Source organism: Clytia hemisphaerica, unplaced genomic scaffold (assembly GCF_902728285.1).
Source record: "Clytia hemisphaerica strain Z4C2 unplaced genomic scaffold, Clytia hemisphaerica genome assembly, whole genome shotgun sequence".
Lineage (NCBI taxonomy): Eukaryota > Metazoa > Cnidaria > Hydrozoa > Leptothecata > Clytiidae > Clytia > Clytia hemisphaerica.
Genome location: NW_027103918.1, coordinates 1,190,144 through 1,212,150, shown reverse-complemented (window position 1 = coordinate 1,212,150; position 22,007 = coordinate 1,190,144). Strand labels below are relative to the sequence as shown.

General features: G+C 34.6%; 1 long non-coding RNA gene across 1 annotated transcript; it reads left to right on the top strand.

The window, feature by feature from the left end:
• The first annotated feature begins 11,752 nt into the window (after positions 1–11,752).
• Positions 11,753–13,014, top strand: LOC136809693 (uncharacterized). Its single transcript, XR_010847011.1, has 2 exons — positions 11,753–11,843; positions 12,458–13,014. It is a non-coding gene; the product is annotated as an uncharacterized lncRNA (long non-coding RNA).
• The last annotated feature ends 8,993 nt before the right edge of the window (positions 13,015–22,007 follow it).

The window sequence follows — 22,007 nt, the reverse complement described above, 5'->3', positions numbered from 1 at the left end:
CAGCTCAAAGTTAGATGCTAGCTCTTTGCATGACTTGGTCAAGAAGGCTATATCTGGGTCCCGGTCGTCACCAATCCGTCGTCCCAAGAAAATCTGAAATTATTTTGAAATAACTTTTGTATCAAAATGATCCCCTACCTATGGGTTATCAATGTCTAAGTTTGCCGGGCAATTGCTCAAACAGTGTAAAAGTTACGGCCTATGGAGTTTGAAGACCGGCTTACTTCAAAGGTCTGATATGGTATGAACATCCTCTCCTTTTCTTTGTCGGTTTTATCAGTTCTGGCCTCAACTTTGGCTTTCCAGTTATTAAAATAGACAAGAAAAACATTTTGCAGCCAATCAAACCTCCAATCATTTTCATCACGGAATGGCTCCAAAAATATTTTCCTTTTCAATTTTCCCTCTTCTTGACACCTGATATTGAAACAGTCAAAAAAGCAATCCATATATTGACACAAGTCCCCTGTGGTCTTATACTCAGGGTAATAGTGATAGATAACATTTGCCATTTTTGAGCTTAGAACTTGAGTTGCCAGATTAACAGTCATTGCAGAATAGGATGTCAAACTGATGTGAGCCAGAGTCAGCTTGGGGAGCAGCTTCAGATTGCGGTTCATGTCATCTTGAACAATGTGAACAATCTGATTCCACAATATGGGATTACCATTCCACAAATCTCTAGTTCCTACCCCACCCCTCTGAGAATGGTACATCGCATTGCGCATGGTCTTCATAAGATGAGGGGAATCAGATATGAAATAAATAAACCTGCGTTCAGGAGAAAAAATATTAATCGTCCTGTAGATAACACTTGAATTGGATTGAGACAATTCTTTGTGACATTTAAAGAAAGCTCTATTGAAGGAAGCTCCATCAGATACGGTTACAACAACTTTTAGTTTACAAGTCAGCTCTAATATGGAGACAGCTTTCCAAAAAAGTAGCATCAACTGGGCTCCTGTTGCACCTACTGTGGCAAAATATGCAAAGCTGAATTTAAGATCAGTGGAAATGCCACGCACATAAAACACAAGACAATGTGTTGCTATGGTATCTACTTCCTTGAATGTAGAAGAGTTTAGGTCAGAATCTCCAAGGTCAACAAAACCAATCAATTCACCTGTATGTTTATCAAATACAAGGTCTTCCTGAATTTTAACTTCATCAAAAGACAAGGTTATATTTCTTTGATGACCTTTGAGATTCTTAGTCAACTCAGCTAATTCTTCAACAACCTCGTGATTAAAACCTACTTCAGGCCGAATAGCATTTTTGTAGTCCCGAAGTGTTCTTCTGCTTGGTAAAATTAACACTTTGGAATTCCGTAGCTCATCGTATGCCTTGGCTGATTTTGAGGCTAAAGACAAACAAAAACGAATTAACATGGGATGGTAAACAAAGTTTCCTTGGGCTGACATTTTCTTCTTTTCTTTCCAAAATAGCTTCATGAAGGGTGATGAATTTTCTTCATTATTTTTCATGATTCTATTGATGTCCTTTGCCATCCCTGATGATACAGAAATCCCTTTTGTTTCCATTTCGTTTTGTAATTTTTCAACCTTCCCTGATAGTTCTTTGACTCTGGCTCTTTCCTTTACTAAGGCTAAGATCACTTTGGCACGGTTAGTTCTTGATAGCGGTGCAAATTTAGACGCAGGAGTGATTTCTTTTTTAGGTTTCAAAACATTTTTTTTGACACAACGCTTACAAGCTGAGCAAATCTCTTCACTTTCAATCAAAGCCCCACATGCCAAAGATCTGTAAAGGATTTTAGTAGGACCTGATTTTCTTCGTCATATTTTAGAGGAATGGCATGAATAACAGATTTTGGTGCAATAATAGAGGAAGAAATTCCATCACAAACATTGAATTTTAAGATACTTTTACAAAAATCATACAAACTGATTTTTCTAAGAGATCTCTTATGTCTTTTGTATAAATTGTGATCATCAGGCAAGTACCATCCATAAAGTCGTATACATTTAATTAAGAGTATATCACAGAAACAAAGACTAAAATGTTAGACTATGGAATACTACAAATTAGTATTTTTCCTATGATACATTGACATCCACCATAGCCATCAACCCCGGTCTGGCAATCTATTGTTTTAGCTTTTTGTTCAATTTTCTTTTGTTACAAACAAAAAACAAGTTGCGATTTGCATACTTTTTGATCAAGTTACCAAAACCTCCTCTTGGGGTATGTCTATTTTCTAATCACATGATGAAAAAGTTTGCAAAATACTCTTGTCTCCCGAATAGACGTCCCCCCCCTGCTAATTGTTATGAAGAAAGAAAATCCACCCCACCCCCCCCCGCTCTTATTAAGACCCCCCCCCCCCCGCTAATTAAATTCGAATAATTCAATATTTTATTACAGTATAGATAGACCTTAAACTTGTTAAAACTTTCCTTTTTGTTAGTATTGGTTCTTATTTTACGTGTTCATCTGTTAAAGTTTCTTTTTTGTTGTTGAAATTGATATCAGTTTAAAAAAACATGTCTTCAAATTACCCCCTCCTCTTATTCCATCCCCCCCCCCCGCTTATTAGAATTTAGAAAATTTTCCTACCCCCTGCTTATTCGGACCCCCCCCCCGCCCCTCTATTCGAGAGACAAGAGTAAATCGATTTTGGTACGTAATCTCTATATTTTAACAATAAAAAGAGACAAAGCCTTCCAGACCAGTGTTTTTATAATGACTATGCATCCACCTACAGTTTTTTGCAATCTCGTACCCAGAACCACTTGCATCACTTATTTTTACTGACAGACGTTGGTACAATCGTGAGCGTTATCAGAATCAGAAAAAGAGCGGACTAGGGGAATAGGATCGAGTATTTGGATTTGAGTTTTATGACTTATATTTGTTTATGTTTTTATGTTCCTTTTTACATTATTTATTTCAAGATTTCGTAAGTTTGTAAAATAATTATATCAAATGATTTCAAATTTACATAAACAAAAATGTAATATTTTTGTCTCTGTGATAAACTGTCGTCATTCAAAAGAATATTCCCTGGTAAAAAGATAGTTAAGGTCGTTCGTCAAAGTCATAGTCGTAGGTTGAATGAAGGAAAGGCTTTATAATTCAAAGGAGTCTATTAGAGGCTGGGCTCTTCAAGAAAAAATCATTCAATTAGAGCTAAAGATATGTCAACTATATAAAAAGTACATACTATAAATATACATATCGACGCCCTGAACATGACAGTTTTCAGAATTTTTTGATACCCTTGTATTTTAACTCCTTTGAACAATTTTTTCCTTGAAGATCCCATTCCACTTTGCTTTCTAGGATTCAAATAACAAACTAACCTTACATACAGCTTGATAAGTAAATGATAATAAATTGATAAAGATTTTTGACTTCAAAACAAAGCTACAAATTATTACCCTGAGTATCAGAGGTTAAGTTTTCAAAGAAAATAGTAACCTCTGAAGACAAATAATAGAAATTTTATCGCGCATGTGTCAATCTAATCACTGTAGAAAAAATCAAAGATGAAGAGCAAATATTACCATATTAATGTCTAGCAGACTGTATCAGTATGCAGTTTACTGTTTACGAATTCCCCAGAAACCTCCAAGTGTAGTTGAAATGAGTTTATTTCAAAAGAAATCTTTTACATGATTCCCAAATGTATAACAGTAATTACTAAACTTTTAATTATGGAAATGTCACTTTAATTGAATCGAAATAATAGACAGACTTTATGTTATGATTCTCTATCACTGACTCTTTTTACAAAGCATTGATGACTTTTTGTAAGTTGTGTTTTCAACGAGGGGAATAAAAATATCGACTATGACGCTCATCCAAGATCTTGGATGGTCGTCATGGTTACTTTTGTCTTCGCTGATTGCGCGATGAATAGAATCTCGATTCGTCGGCACAGCGTAAATATATGATTTTGAGCTGTGCTTTTCACGGTAACAAATTATGTTTTTACGTCTCTAAAGAACTGTAGTACCCTCTTATGAACAATAAGAAATTGATGTTATATTAAGTAAGATCTTATTTTAACATGCAGTAGCAAATGTCCCGTATTTTGTACAGCAGATTGACTTTCCTTGCTGTGACCATATTGTTGGCAGACAATTAACTTTTCCCTGTGCCACCACTGTGAAGTGACCTTTGCTTGGAAACGTTGGTACCATAAAAGCATATTTCTGACAAATATCAACTCTGTCAGGTCCATTTAAGAATGTCTTGCAGCATGTTTCGATTTGATTGGCAACGTAGGAGCATGATCCTCCTAGCGTGAATGATGCTCGTTGTATTTGATGATTATTGATATTCCAGTAACATTTGATTGTATTGTAGACTGGGATGGCTTCGATTACCAAGGGAAGAATCAAAATGACGAATAAGAGCTTCATGTTATCTGTCAAAACTGAAAAATATGAAATTAGCCGTCAGTTCATATTGACATTTTTCTCCTGAATGTTACGGTAATGTTTGAGAAATATTTTAAGGTTTCCAAAAAAAAATTACCAGTGAATTGGTTAGCAAAATCCTTATTTCGACCAATGTATCAGTGACCTAGTCAGATCTATATCAGTGGATGACCGGGTGAAAAAAATGTCAAGAATAGCCTAATTTTAAGCCGAGTAAACCGGGTCAAAATTTTCCAATTAAGGGCTCTGGCCATAGTCGGAAAATTGATTTTAGTATTTGAACATAAAAGTTATGTTTTAGGTTCTTTAACACTTTCAACAAAGAATTGCCTTTATAAATTGCTTTTTAATCAAATCCCTTAAGAGTAATTAAGAATTTAATTGCAAAAATGACGTTATGAACTTTAAAAAGACGTTAATAATATGTTGCATCACCTTCTTTTATAAAAAGTGCTAAGTTTTAATGGGTAATTAACCTTTTTGTTTCGAATTTTTTTCAAACTGCCCGTTAAGAATTGAACTGTTTTAAATTTTTCGAAAGAATTTTTCAAAATTAATGCATCAAAAGTTATGGCTGTTTTTCTATGAAAAATTGGGATGGAAAACTGGTCAAAAAGCACTATTTTCAAGATTTTGAAGCAAATAAGCTTTTAGAAAAATTTTCCGAAAAAATAATTTTAGTTCGATAAAAGATACACCGTCTACCGCAAAAAAATTTTCAAAATGTTTTTTCTTCGCCGAAACTAAGCTCTTCAAAGTTGAAATACTCTTCTTCGCAAAAGTCTTCATTTTCTTCTTCATCAGATTTTTTCATTGTGATTCTTAAATTTTCAGACTCACGGATAATTGGCCTAACAGAATATGTATAACATGCTACATCAAGTAGAACTTTATATTTTGTAAGTGGCAAATATTAAAAATTCACTATGGTCAGAGCCCTTAAGAACTAAATCATCAGTTCTCATCTCTGCAAGTTTTACTCTTTTCGTCGATTTCTTGGCCGGCTCACTGAAGCAAGGTTGTTGTTTCATTATATTTTGCCCCCATCCATAGTCATAGTCAATCTTCACCCATACTAATAAATAACAAAAACAAAATCTTACTTTTTCACTTACCTTTGAGTCAGTTGTATTTTTCTTTTCCACGATGCGAACTGATCATTAAAGCTTCAGAATGAACTTTTTATAGCAAACGCAATGTTGTTAACAAAAGATTCACGAAAACCAGCTAATTGTAACCAATTTCAACATGTGCTTCTTGACGTCAGCGCGTCAGCAGACGATTAATTAATTTGTTCTTTTTTCAATGTTTGCCAAAGGCTGTAGAATAAACTCAAATAGACCTAAGACCATTTACAGTTTTCACTTGACGCAAAATTTGGTAAACTGGACTCCCCTGTCTACAGCGCCATATTCGCTATACTCTACTCTCAAAATTTAGTCTCAATTTTACAAGTTTTTAATATTTTAAGCATCTAATCTCTTTCACTTTTTTTGCAAAATATTAACGGTATTTTCACAGCAATCATAGAGTCCTGGTAATAATACAGCATCCAATAGCAACAAACATACTCTAGGTCAAATAATAAAATTAAGACCAATTACCAGTTTCGACATGTGGTACCTAATATTAGTGACTTTTTGAGGTAGTTTGAGCTTTCTTTATTCTTTGTTGAGATTTTCTTCTCCGTACACTCTACTGACTACCCTGAGTATCAAAGGTATAACCAGTAATTACGAAACTTTTAATTATGGAAATGTCACTTTAATTGAATCGAAATAATAGACAGACTTTATGTTATGATTCTCTATCACTGACTCTTTTTACAAAGCATTGATGACTTTTTGTAAGTTGTGTTTTCAACGACGGGAATAAAAATATCAACTTTGAGCCTCATCCAAGATCTTGGATGCTCGTCATGGTTACTTTTCTCTCCGTTGATTGCGCACTGAATAGAAACTCGATTCGTCGGCACAGCGTCAATATATGATTTTGACCTGTGCTATTCACGGTATCTACTGACAGTTTTATCTTTAACAACTAAGTCTGCAACTGCAGTCAGAGGTGACAGAAAACCTTCTTTTTCGTTAGTTATAGGTAGACAGCCCCTTTTCGCAGACGTAGTAGATTTTCTTTAGCCGGTGGGGGTAAAACATAACGGACTGAAACTCGATGGGGATTTATGTTCCCATATTTTTTATGGCTGAGGTTTAAATTCTTCTGTTTTCAAGGCAGAAAATTCAGTGGGAATGGGAAAAAAGCAATATTTATCAGTGAGGATTGGTCTCTCAGATTATTTTCAGTGGGGACAAATATAGAAGTATAATTTTCCACCGTGGGCGATGTTTAGGCCAATTTTTCCAGTGTGAAGGGTTCCCAGTGAGTCTGGGAGAAGGAGGTGTAGGTAGAAAAGGGTGTATATAGTTTATGGTACACGGTTGACGTAGTGGTTAATTATTATCATAACATAATTTTTTCCGGGTCAACCCATACCATGTGAGGGGAATTGCTGTGGTACCCAGCTTTGATACCCGGGGATACCCGGGGGGGGGGGGGGGGCGGACGTGCGGCCCTTAAGGGTAGGCTTTTTGGACTTTGGAAAGTGCACTGTAAGGGTGTAAAATTTGAGAAAATACCGAATTTTGAGGTAAAATTTAAGAAATTTAAAAAAACTTTGCCCTGAAAATGGCAAAATATTTTGAAAAATTGCACTATAATGGTCGATTTTCAGCCAAATTTTTCCTGCACTGTAAGGGTCCGATTTTAGAGACCTGATTTTTGGCTGAACGTACGGTCGTTTTCAAAATCGAGTGCCGGACTTTGAAACAAGAGTGATTGTGATTTTTGGTAACACTCATCCCAATCTACGCTCACGATGAGCACTAAGTATGCTTTCCAGCGTAGTTCAAGTATAGAATTATTGTCGACTTTGTGATTCTTAAAAGATATCGTTTAAGATATTTCATCATAATAATTCCAAATTTCATAAGGACCAAATACTAGTTTGCTGTTCAAGTAATTAAATTGCAAAAATGATTGCTGACCAAATAATTTCATAGGCGCCAAATACTAGTTTCGACATGTGCTTTTGAATGTTGCCTATATTATTCATACGAATTATTTAACTGTTAATTTAACTGTAGTCTTGATGAAGACTCTTGGTCACGAGGAATGCATATACTTAAATTGACTTACATAAGCACTAATTGGTGCTGTTTTACCTGTAAATCTTTTGCAACAAGTTCATGTTCACAGGATATTGGTTTAGGAAGCACATCGAAACTTGCATTTCGAGGTTTTTTTATAAATCCAGAACTTGTCCTGGTTATAACTCATCGTATTATTTCGCCCACTCTTTCTAATTAAAGTGATTACCGCTCTTAACACGTGCTTCAATCAAGTCTCTAATCTTTTGTGAGTGTTGCATATAACCTCCTAGCTGACACAAAATATGTTTTGACGTTACTTAAAGGGCTATTCCAGAAAAAGAATGTACCCCTTATGGCGAGGAGGTTTTTTTTATAAAAGGTCACCCCCTGGGTTTTTTTCCAATTTTTCAGGACCCCCTTGGATTTTTCCCTCCCATTTTTTGGACCACCCTGGATTTTCGACACCGTTAGACTCACCACTCAGGATTTTCAACCCGATTTTACTGACCACCCTGGAATTTTTCGTTCAAAAAGCCATACCACCCTGGATTTCCTATTTTCCAGACCACCCTGGACGTCACACCTCCTCAACATAGGTGGTACAGACTATTTCTGGAATAGCCCAATCTCATAAACAGATCATTTATTAAAGGGGATTGGGCAAATATAGTTATCTAACCTGACTTTGCTGCTTAACAAAATCATTCAAAACCACGCTGCATTTTGCCTAAAACTAAATCAAAAGTCTATGAGTGTATGAATTCAGATTGACGTAGTTGTCTAATCATTGTGTCCGCAAGCGGGCGTCCCAGGCTCGATTCCCAGAAGTCTCAACCTCTAGATTCTGTTATACATCTTGTAACCAGAGCCGACTCTCAGCTCTCTATCAAACATCGGGGTAATGTGTCAATCGTGGGTCTTCGGTAACCAGCTTAGACAGTGAAGGCTTCAACATCACAAGTGATGTAAATGTCTTACCCCGGTTCATAGAATTAGCTTCTCAGTTACAGAAACGGCTAATTGACTTGCTTGACTGAGCTTTAATGTTTATGTTTATGATTGGTGTTTGATTTTGGCGAGATCGTTTTGCTTTAACCAATCCCTGCGCTCAAAAGCCCAATTATAAATGAAAACATCTAAATTGTCAGCCAACCTGCACTGATGCTATACACCTTTTCGACCGTAGCCGCCAATTGTTGCCCGGGCATTTTTTATTCGTTTTACCACGCTAAAACTGTTCCAGTTATTTTTCCGCACCTAAAGACAATAGAAAAAAGTATAAAAAAGGATTGGATCGAGTTTAAGGTTGTAAATTAAACAAAAAAGTGGCACACGCCTGGACCGCACGCCATTACGGTCGAAAAGGTGTATTAAGGGGCAGTGACCTTTAGAGTAAATATGCGCTATGTGTGGACTGGTCGAGATCTACTTGGCAGTCATTTCAACTTCAATCTGACCCTCTATCTAACTCCGAAGCACGAAGAGGGTTGCATTATGAAAGATGGATAACATATCACAAAAGTATGTCGTATATTAATTTAGAATTCCGTTTTATATCCCTGGTTTTATGAGCAACTAAAAACGTTTGTGATCTTCGTGAGTTTTGAGCAAATTGAGTGAGAGAATTGGCATATTTGTAAAGGCTTATTTCTAAAGGTTCTTTCCTTGAAATTTTCTCCTCTTAAAGTAAGAGTATTCAATCTTCCAAGTCCGAATATTCATCGATCTTTGTACTGAAGCCATGGGTCCAGGAATAGTTTTCCAGAGAATCTTACAGCGTGATAACTCTCTATGGAGAAGAGTTTGGTCACGTGTAGATGATTAGGCTTTTGAAAAGAGAACCACCCTCTTGATCTTTATAGACATCTTGTCTCATCTATATCTTGTTTTGGATTGATTTTTGAGCTGCCGCCTACACACTGTCAACAGACTAAGACTGGAAGAATTGGAAGTAAATCTTAAAAGGCAGTGGGTTCTGTCGGAAATAAATGATATCTTATCGTGAAATTTGACGTCATTAAAATCCATTCGCTTTAGTACCTCCAAATCAAAAATGAAGTTTATAGCACCATAGAATAAAAAATTATTTTTCATCTTTGTTTTTCCTTTTCATTTCCCAAATCTTTCTGAAATATTTTTCACAGAAATTTTAGTGTTATCCAAATGATCTATTAGACGGTATGTGGTTGAAAGGCATTTGTTGAAAACTGGCAAGCAAAATAAAAATTAGTGCATACTTAAAGCAAACGAACTTTAGTTTTCAACGGAAAACGAAAATCAAATGGATAATTTAGTATTGCTTAACCCTATTCGTACTAGGGGGGGCTCTTTCTGTTCGGAAGTCAAACTATTGGTAATAGCTCCTGAAATAATAGAGCTTTTGCCGTGAAATTTTCTGTAAATTCCTAACTTTTATTTTGCTTCAAAATAAAAAAAATTTGTTACCTAAATATTTTCACACCTTGAGCATGATGACATTTCTGACAGTAAGGTGTCACAAAAATTGACACTTTTCCAATACAAATTTATTTTTAATGTCAAATATATCGTTTAAACCGTAATTTATTGAATATTTAGGATAAAATAAGCATTTTAAACTCAGGCAACTTTTTTCTAAAGCCTTTGTTAGAATACAATAGCTATTTATAAGAACAATGGAAAATTTCAGTTTTTGCTCACTTTGGGCATGATGACTGACGTCATCAAAAAAAAATTTTGTCAAAAGTTACCTTACGTGACAAGGATCTTGTGTGCCAAATTTCATCCAAAAAGACCCACTAGATCAAAAGTTAAGGGGTGGTACAGGAAAAGCCCCCCCCCCCCCTAGTTCTGAACCGCCCCTAAAAGCCTAGTATGAATAGGGTTAACATGAGAAGGAAGTAATTAAATAGATCCTAGGATACGCCGTGACGTTCGAATCTTTTGGCAATCTTCAGTTTTCAATTCTTGGAAAACAATAATGGCCAATTATATCTATGACTCATTTCCATGTGAAAATTACCCGCTGTGAATCAACTTCTGAAAAGTTTCACTTCATGAGGAAGTGATTAAGGATGAGATCCTATGATATATTAACGCCGAAATCATTTTCTTTTATTTTCATGTTTTGGACATTACAGTTGACGCTCTGTAATTCGACGTTCTACTATTCGATAATTCCAAAAGTCAGACTCAACAAGAAACTCTCAACAACACCGCTTATTCGATACGCTGAATTATTTGATGAAACTCCAATTTCCCTTAAAACTGATTTGAAGAGCGTCAACTGTACAAAGCAAACGGCATAAGTCTGGATAAAGGCAAAATTTGCAACTTCGTTCAAAAAAATAAAAATGGTTGATTGATCTTAAAGGCATTTACCTCATGTAAATTCCGTCGGCCCAGTTTCAAATATCTCCAAACAAAATCTCCTATTTCATGCAATGATTTCCCCAATTTCTATATATTTGTGAACCAAACTTTGGTGGTTTAATTTTAGATTGCGTTTGATTGGATTCTTTAGATATTTTATCTCTGACATCTGAACTAGCGTGCTCGCTCCATACCCCTTAAGCTTGCTTTGTTTATTTCAAGAAAAAATAAAATTACCCATCATGGATATTCTCCAGGAAAATTCATATTTCTAACTGAAAAAGATCATATTGTGTACGTCAATTTTTTGAATTTGAATCTCCTCCTGTGTAGATACAAAAGTTTAGATTCCAGTTAAAAAAAAGTTGAAGTTCGTCAGTTTTAAGTAAACTCTGTCTATTGAAACATGATATTGTTTTCAAAATTTACTCAAATCCGATTTTCGAGCAATCGGGATAGGTGTTGAGAGAAACAGTTAACAATATCGGGGAATTAGAAAAAATTTACTTCAGGTTCAAGCAGTGCATCTTCACTTCACTGATTTTGAAGCACAAATTTCACATCGGTCTCTATGATTTCAATCTGGGGTGAGTTTCGCTTCACCCACGTGTAACAAAATCTTAACCGAGATAAAGATAAATTCATCGAATAGAAAGATAATCTTTCACAGTAGGAAGTAATTAATGTTGGTCGTTGATCAGACGATCAGTAATTCTTTTTGCTGAAAGCGTGTTTTTCTTAAATCATAGCAATTTTGGATTTCCTAACCTTTTATCGTTTCTTATCAATGATTCATTTATAACCCCTCCCCTATCAACTCAAATTGAGTATAAATAGGAGTCAGAATTGACTTTTTAAACATCATCACATGTTGAATCATTAAACCGATCAAGACAACTCAAGACAAGAAAAGTAACTTGAATAAAACAAATTGAAGGTAACTTTCCAATTTTTTCAACTTCTTTTTATTTTACATACCGAATCCTTCCTCTGATCATTAATTGAACCATGCTTATATAAAAACCAGTAGATTTAGCCTCTTTCAGATCTGAAAGATTTATTATCTTGAATCTTTCCCCTACAAAATGGAGGCTTTCTAAAGAGACTAGATACACCCCCTTTTCACAGACCCGTTAGGATTTTTTCAGCCAGTGGGGATAGAAATAACAGACTGAAAATCGACAGGGATTGATATCCCGTATCTTATATGGCCGGGGATTTCAATTTTTTTGTTTTTAAATTAAAAAATTCAGTGGCAATGGGAAGAAAAGCATCATATTTTGCAGTCAGGACTGTTTTTTTTTTATTATTTCAGTGAGAACAAAAATTGGAGGATAATTTTCCACCGGGGACGAGATTGTGGACAATTTTTCCTGTGGGAAGGATGTCCACTGGGTGTGTGAGAAGGGGGTGTCTAAATCTACCCTAATCTAAATTGTTTTGAGCAGCTATATACTTGCTACCAAATATTGACGTGCAATCATTTTTTTAAATTCTTTTTTTACTACCTGAATCACTTTGTGAGCCGTTTAACTATCCTTTGTTTTTCAGAAAAATGAAGACAATCATTCTTATTGCACTTCTTCCGCTGTTGGCCACTGAAGCTTTCGGATTCCTCAAGTTTGGTCCCTGGAATTGTCGTAATTTAGCCTGCTTCTTGAAAGAGGGTCAGACAATCCATAGCAGAACGCTCAAAACTTGGAAATACCGCACATGTGGCTCCATTGGTGGCCTCTCATGTTCGGCCGCTAACGACCGCGTCGCAAGTCGGTGCCAAACGGATTTAAACAATGGTGGTATCCAATTACAAGTTTGCAATGCGAAGAAAGCAAATGTCCCAAATTGGCCGAATAAATTGACCGTTTGGGTTACCAAAATGGGGAAGGCTGATTGTATGTCAAATAACGCTAACAACTTTTGGATGGATAAGGATCATCATGGCGTTCCAAAAAAGCGCGCCGTTTGCTGCACAAAGTACTCCCCATTACCTTGGTTACCAGCTAAAATTTACAATCTTCCATGCTAAGGAGTTTTAATTGTAATTTTAATACGGGAAAAAAACAATTGAAATACATAAATGAATTCTTAAAATACAAGAAACAATTCAATTTAATTTTTTCTCTTTAATAGCGACAGGGGGTCGGGAACGAGTTTCCTTAAAATCTCTACTCCCTACCCTAGAGTTAGAGAGGAATTGGGGTGTATAAATCTTGAGTCAAATCGGTTCTTCCAAAAAATCTATTTATTTTATTTATTTTTGCGAGGGGAGGGGCTGCAAATCAACCCTTTTATGATTAGTTACAATTAAATTAAATTACGAAAAATCAAATGATTTGAGCTGAAGCATATTTTCGCAGCCATTAATTTAGATTAGAAATGTTGCTAACTCTCTCGGGGTTTGTCCGAAATACCCATATGCTTTGAGGAACAAAATGTTACAGACGGAAATTCAACACGATTTTCCCTGGCTGAGAATTTTGAAATGTCTTCTTTTGAACAACCCTTCAGTTAACAATGCCTTATAAAACTTACTCCATAACTTGAATTTTCCACAACTCGAATAAATTTGTGCGCGTTTAAGTTATGGAGACTCAATTGTATTTACTGATCCAGATATCAGACAACTGGCCCATAGAGAGACATCTTCGGTGAAAAAGTAATCCTTAATGACGATGAGACCAGGGAAATGAATTTGAAAGAAAACTATACACTTAGATCAAAGATTTATTATACACTGGATAAACGACTCATAAAACGATGGAGAGCGATCATTGTGTTTTCATTGTTTTCAGAAAACAGTTTTCTGAATAGACGAAATCAGAGTTCGCAAGTGAAAAGCATGCTCCTTTTGTAAATTATGAAAGGAGAACGTGAAATTTATGACTTAGAGATGCTCGGAGCGTCTCTAGCAATTTAGGCAGTTAATGGGCTTTTAATGAGAATATCATGGATCGAAGTATGGAGATTCCCATACTCCGCAATAAAACTGTTTGTGATCTCCTCTATCAAAAACGAAGCCTCACTCAAACATACAAAAGGGGATTCCTTTTTCCTCTCTTATGTAATCCATCTAAAAGATGAAATAGCAATTAAGTCATTGCATTTCTTAATTCCCATATCAACTTAGTACTACTTACGCCTTAAACTTAAACTTTCATGTCTGAACACGACCTCTGACTCTCACAGGAAAGTTTTAAATCTCTTTTGGGAATTGGATGAGTGATTTTCGATAAGAAATGCAATAAAAATGCTTCGAAAAATCAATTAATGAGGAAAGGAGAGTGAACAATTTTTTTTTTTTTTTTTTTTTTTTTTTTTTATCTATAGTATATGAAACACGAACAAATAGTACAAAACTAAGGGTTCCTAACCTCCCGCAAAAGGACCACCAGATCATACCGCCAGGAGGAAGGAACCCAAACTAAGCTAACAATAAATTAATAAATCAATTGATAAATGCATGGAAAAAAAAACTTACTACAGAGGATGAATACTAACAAAAAAATAAAAAACAAAAACAAAAAGAGCTTGGAGAGCAGTTAGAGTAAAAGACTAAAATAACGGTCCCCCAAAACGGCTTGTGTCACGGATAAATTTTATTGTTATACTCAATATATCGTGATTTTGGACAATGCTAAAATCGGGGTCGCCATAAAGAAGTATTCTACACAATGTTTTGGGATTAAATGGAAACAAGGTTATGTCAAGTTGAAGAAGGCTGTCAAACATCACAAGTATTATGACGTGCCGTATGTTGCAAAAATAAATATATAGTTTGACAATGAAAAACCCACTTTTACGCTTTTCAAAGTGAAGTTTTCCGTTTTTCAAAAATACATTTTTACGCTTTTCAAAAAGTGCAAATTTACGTTTTTCAAATGTATAATATTACGTTTTTCAAATGTATAATATTACGTTTTTCAAAAAGTGCAAATTTACGTTTTTCAAAATTGTAGATTTACGTTTTTCAAAAGTATAATTTTACGTTTTTCAAAAAGTGCAAATTTACGTTTTTCAAAGTTGCAGATTTACGTTTTTCAAAAGTATAATTTTACGTTTTTCAAAAAGTGCAAATTTACGTTTCTCAAAAGTGCAGATTTACGTTTTTCAAAAAAAACAGGGATTGGGGGTCCACCGTTTGTCGTATCCCGATTTTTAGTATTAGAAAAAGCGTGAATTGATAATATGCGAGTTGCGAGTTGGTCCTGCGAGTTGCGAGTTGCTATCAAATATGCGAGTTGAGAGTTGGTTTTTGCGAGTTGCGAGTTACGAGTTGCTATTTTAACCAAATAAAAGTGCGAGTTACGAGTTGAAAATTTCACGTTAAGACATCAAAATCGCGAGTTGCAGATTAAAATCACGAGTTGCAGATTAAAATCGCGAGTTAAAAAATCAAAAGTGCGAGTTGAAAATTGAAATCGCGAGTTGCAAATTAAAATCGCGAGTTGCAAATTAGAATTAACAGTTGAAATGAAAATTTGCTTTCGTCCTTTCTTAATTATATGAATTTCGCATTTTTGCAGTTTGTTTATTGTCTTTATTTTGCAGAAATACGGTATATTTTGAGGGTAAAGAAATATTTTTTTAGACCATCAAGCGTCTGGTTTTCTGAGTTACGATATTGAATAGTGCTTATCCGTATGAAATAATGCGCGCGCGTGCGGGGTTTAAAAAGCAGCACGGCACAACACAGGGCGGGGGTTTATTCGTGAGTGTACGTGTGTGTTGATAGCTTATAGCTTAAGGTTAAGCAGCGTCCAGCGCGGAATTCGAAGGTTAACTACTGGTTTTTCCAGAAAAAAATCCAAACTCCCACTGTTGAGAGGAAGTCGACGCCACTCTTTTTTATTCGGTTCAAAAAAGAATTATTTTTCCCGGTATTTTGATTTTATTACGGGTAAACACTCAACTTTTTCAAACATTCTTTTATTAAGGCCCGATCTACACGACACTTTCGAATGTTCGAATGTTTTCATTTCGTCATTTCGAATGTTTTCGTAATTCGAAAAGTAAGTGGCTTTATAAAAATCGAACGCTCAAAACGTTCGAAACCAGAGCGGGGCGGGTCATTGAAGTGAATCAAAACATTCCTCTGACATGATCTCAGTGTGCAGTTCCACTGTTGCGATAAAAGTGTCGGGATTCTCAAAGTAGCGCAAGGACATGACAGAACGAATGAGAGCTATCGAGCCAATGCTCACAAATGAACGAGTACAACTATTATTTCCAATCTAGGATTTTCTTTCTTTATTCTATCGTAAATATTTATTTTACCACCTACTATATGAAATTTTAAGATTCGAATTACACGAGTTTCACAGTATAAATAGTTTTCTATCAGCTTTTATGCTTCCAATACAAAACTTTTCTCCAATTTTGAACCTAGACATGTCGCCCTAACAACAAAATTCTCCACACTGGTTGAAACTCACACATTAAAATTTGCAACTCGCGATTTTAATTTTCAACTCGCACTTTTGATTTTTCAACTCGCACTTTTGATTTTCCAACTCGTGATTTTAATTTTCAACTCGCGATTTTAATTTGCAACTCGCGATTTTAATTTTCAACTCCCACTTTTGATTTTTCAACTCGCACTTTTGATTTTCCAACTCGCGATTTTAATTTTCAACTCGCGATTTTAATTTGCAACTCGCGATTTTTATGTCTAGTGTGAAATTTTCAACTTGCAACTCGCACTTTTGGTTAAAAAAGCAACTCGTAACTCACAACTCGCAAAAACCAACTCGCAACTCGCATATTTGATAGCAACTCGCAACTCGTAGGACCAACTCGCAACTCGTTTGTTAAAAATCCACGAAAAAGCAGACCAGACATTGCTTCATGACATGAGGACATGTTGCAATTTATCGCCGGTCTGTATTTTTATCGTTGTACGTTGTTAAGCGTATTTTATATTGTTGACATAGATGATAGAGCACATGGCTTTCAAAAAAATTATTTCAACATGGCTCACACTGACGAACAAAGTATTGCTGATTTTTTCAACTATCTTTATCATTTAACAGAGGAGAGTGACAGAAGATTTAGTGAAGCTAACATAGAGGTGTGTAATTTAATGAAGGGTAAGTCATCGACTGTTCTAAATGCCCTAAACCTCCTTAGTGTGGCCAAAGAAAATGGATTTCAAGACTTGAATCACATTGGTGACGATTGTATACCCTCTTTGTACGATGCAGTAAGTGTACTATTAGCAGAATGGAGTGAAATGCTAGCTAGAAAAAGAGATGAAGATTCACCTGCCGACTTCTCTTCATATCAATCTGAATTAAAACACTTGAAAAATAAAGGACGTCCAGCATATGATATCAATATTGAAACTGTGTTGAACCTGCAAAGCCTCTGTTTTAACTGGAAAGATATCGCAAATTTGATTGGAGTTCACCGGTCAACACTGTGGAGATTCCTCAATACCAATCATCCAGAAATTCTTGCCAACAAATACACCGATATTTCTGATAATGATCTGGACTGTATAATTTCTTCGTTAAAGAAAGAACACCCTTTAGCAGGGGAGAGAATGATCATTGGTATTTTGAGGTCAAAGAATATAAGGTTGCAACGTATCAAGATCAGAAACAGTATCCACAGGGTCGATCCTGTCAACACTGCTATAAGGTGGATAAAAAAAATCCGAGATGGGCATATTCAGTTGCAGGACCTAATGCCCTTTGGCACAATGACGGTCTCCACAAATTAATTCACTGGAAGTTTGTTGTACATGCCTGTATTGATGGATATTCCAGGTTGATAACTTACCTCAAGTGTGCCCCCGATAATCTTTCAAGTACTGTTCTCGAAGCATTCTTACATGCATCAAAAAAGTATGGTGTTCCAGCTAGAATGAGGAGTGATCATGGTGGTGAAAATGTCAAAGTAGCTCAATACATGAGAACAGTTAAAGACTCTCATTCAGCATACATTCAAGGTCCTTCAGTACACAATCAACGCATTGAAAGACTTCACTATGATACCACCCATTGTGTCCTTAGTCATTACATTTCTTTATTTAGATTCATGGAAGAAAATGAAATCCTTGACAGATGTAATGATCTTGACTTATACTGCTTACACAAGGTGTTTTTACCTAGAATTCAGTCATCTCTTGATCAATTTGCCAATGGTTGGAATCATCATCAAATCTCAACGGAAAGAAATAAATCTCCATTTCAATTATTTACATGTGGAATGATGGACAAGAAAAACAAAGATCAGCCTGGCGTATCAGCCTACTTAAATGACAATATGTATGGTGCGCAGCTGATTTCAAATTCCTCAGAATTTCTTAATGATGAAGCTGTTGAAATTGAAGAAATTGATGTACCACAAAGTGTCTTGGATTTTCAATGGGGTTTTGACTTATCTACTGATGATGGAAATTTTGGAATCAATCATTTTGAAAGGCTTAAAGAGGAAATAATGAGTTAACTTTGTACAAATTTAAGGTGTGAAGTTGTTCATGATAGGCGAAAAATGAAATTTGAGCACAGACACCTTCCACGGTGCTAATATATTATAAGTTTATTAATTTTTGTGTGCACTTAAAATTTAGCTGTTGGCCAAGAGGCTAATAAATTATGCTGTTAAAATGTTCTTAAAGTTAAAACAAATCTTACTACACACAGATTTTGTGTCTATATCACAAATCTTAAGTGTTTGTTGTATAGCTACTGGTTGTGTCACAAAAAAGTTTCACTCTTTAAAGTTATTTCTCTCGACTTCTTTAAATTTTTGACAAACAAAATCTTTTGCATTACAAAGAGGGAAGATTAAATTAAAATTTGATGGGTCATTTTATCAAATTTGGTTTCACTGGATCAAAAATTATATGTCAAACTATAGTCTGCTATAGTAAATAAAAAATGTTCTTTCAAAATGGCTCAAAAACGTCCAAATTCGACCTATCAAATTAATGAGAAGTTATGCACCATATATCCAAAACCCTTTGCTTAATTAAAGTAATTAAAACAATTATATTAACTAAAACAATTATTGATTGTTGAAATTGGTGGAAGCTCTTAAAAGTGTCAATTCTATACTTTTTTGACGTCAAAAAACGACAAAAGCATTGCAGAAGTGTCACATTTGATGTCTTTGACATCATTTTTCTCAAGTTAGGTTGAGAAATCAACTATGTTCGCTTATAAGTCCTCTATATCGTTTTTCGAGAGCTTTCTGTTAGTATCAGTGGTTACATAATTTAATTTTTTTTATTTTTCGTCAATTTTCTGGGGTTTTGCAGGGCTTAGAGCTTTGTCTGGGAAAAGTGACGTCATGTTATATCTCGGGACCCAAATGCAGAAAAAGGCACCATATTTTTTGTTCTATTGTTTAGACCTTCTATCATCATTATCAATCAAAAATTTAGCTCTACCCCTTTTCTACAAACGAAGCTAAAAACTCTTACAATTCCACCTACATACACTATTATTTTTTATAGAAATTTGATAGGTCTAATTTGGACGTTTTTGAGCACTTTTTGAAAGCAAACTTTTTATTCAGATCAACATAATTTCACTCTCTTTCCAATGCAAAGGACTTTGTTTGTCAAAAACTTATAAACTCAAGTTACTTTTAAGAGTGAAACTTTTTTGTGGCCCACCCAGTAGTTCAATTTAAGTTTTATTGTTTATTCAATTTATGACTTACAAAAGAAAAGAATCTTAAAAAGTTTTAAAGAAAAATTTGTTTTCATAAAATTTGGCAATTGCCAATTTTTGTTAATTTTGGCAGGTATTTAAATTGGCGCTTGAGCGATTTTGAAAATTTTGACGAATATTTCATTTAGCAAATTTTGCCTAAAAACCGCCAAATCTGCTAATATTAATACACGTTAAGGTAGTCTTTTTTATACACATCGGTCTATTGAATAATTGAAGTACTTGAAATACAATAATAAATAACTCTTCAGTTTTAGCTATATAGTATAATATATCGTTCTATCAAGAGATTGGGTGGCAGAGCAGCATATGCATTTCTGAAATTCCCACTTCTTTTCCACTCTTTTTCCTCTTCCTTGACTGTAAAATGTGTGTGGCAGACACAGGGTGGGATTTGGCAGTCCACTCCAGTTAAATTTCTTCAGTGGTACTTCTACAATGTTCGTGGCATGTCAAGGGTGTGGCGACTTTAGCGAGTGGACTGTACTTACTTTTTCATTTTGATAATTTAACTTTTTGAGCAGGTTCTCAAATTGCTTTTTTCGTTGTTTTTTATTTAGTATGCGCGTGTTTTTTATTTTAAGGAACACATTTTTTATCCTTATCTGTACGGTGGAGTCTCATGAACACTGCCTACCTGCATAACCCTATTTCCATCATATAGGAGGATATTTTCGTAAATGGCCGAAATCCTATGTAGGTTGAAAACTGAAGAACAGATTCTGTGTTTCCTTGAAATCTACTTTTTACTCATATTGAGTTAACTTCTTCTTATGGTCATTATAAGATCAAAGTTTTGACGAGAATGGATCTCTATTTCATCATTTTCATAAACAATCGATTCCTTTCAATCAAACGTTCGATTTAATTCAGACGTTCGATAGAATTAATAACGTTTCAAAATGATGGTCTAATCCGATTCATTCGATCGGGAGAAAAAAACAAAACAAAGCAAGAAGGTAGAAAGAAAAAGTTTGAGGTCAATTCTGTTCATATCGCATCTGATTGCATGAAGAGTTCTTTAAAATTGATATGTTTTATGCACGTGTTTGTTTTACTACACCTTGTACAAACTGTTTTTCTTGGCTCCTATGTGTCTTTCTAGTCCTAAATCTAACTATAACTGTTGCATTGCTTAGGTAACTGTCTGGCAAGGGATTTGTGCCCTGACTTACATAAACTTAGTTTAAATTTTCAAATGACATATAAATCTGTGACATTAGTAAAGTCTGTCTCAAAATAATTTGCAGTGGAAATAAAAAAGGCTGTAACTTTTGATAGAATTTGAAGTAGATTGTGATTTTGTGCTCGTTAAAAAGTCACTTATGAGTGGAATAATGTCAAATAATAAAAATTCAAAAAAATATGGAAAATGAAGATGAAAAATGAAGAAGAAAAAAATCAATTTTTGGTAGAATTGCTGTACAAAAACCATTTTTACAGGAGTGTCTCTTTGATCTTAGAACAAAATCACTGTGAAAAAAAATTTTCAAAAATATTCATTCAGTCAGAAGATATTAAACAATGTTTACAGCTGATTGACCTCTAAAAATCCCGTGTTTTTTCTTTTTTTGAGGTTAAGTGGAGGCAAACTTTGTTTAATATCTTTTGATTGAAAGAGTATTTTTGAAAAATCTTTTCATATTGATAACGCTCTAAGATTGAAATTTTATTCTTGTGAAAATGATAATCATAACTCAATTCTACAAAAAGTTCATTTTTTTCTTCTTCGTTTTCATCTTCATTTTTTGTAATTTTTCAAAACCTAAAATTAGTCCACTCATTGATATCTTTCCAATGGTACCAAACTTATTAATATTTAAGCAATGCTTAAAAAATTGTGGGGGAAACAGGGTGCACACTTATCGTGAACAGACTTTAATTATGTCTGTCAAATGATAATTGTCTTACACAGAACGTTATTCTATAAAACTCCATTCCACGATTCTTAAAATTTAATTGTTTTTTTCCTTTATTTTCAGAATTTTCCATATACTTTCAACCTAACATCATAACACACATAACATACAAAACAATTTACGATGTTAAAATTCCTGGTGCTTTCTTATTGGAGAGGTATTCTTGGAAGCTTTAAAATTCAAAATTGAATTGTTCATAATCTGACAGGAGATTTTAAATCTGTACTTTGACTATTTTTGATTCTTTAATTTTACATATCTTTGAATCTCTCCCGGCTCAATACTCTCAATTTAGGGTTAGAAAATAGACAAGCAATTTAATCTTTAAGCTTATCCTAAAAAATGTTTTCCTTTTGATTAGGCTCAATAGACGTGTGAAATTTGACAATGACTCCAAAGTTCAATCAACATCTAAAATTTTCAAATGCTTGAAGATAGCCTATCTAAATTTCCAATCAATGTGAAAATATGAAATTTTTGAACAGTATGGAAAGATGTGGA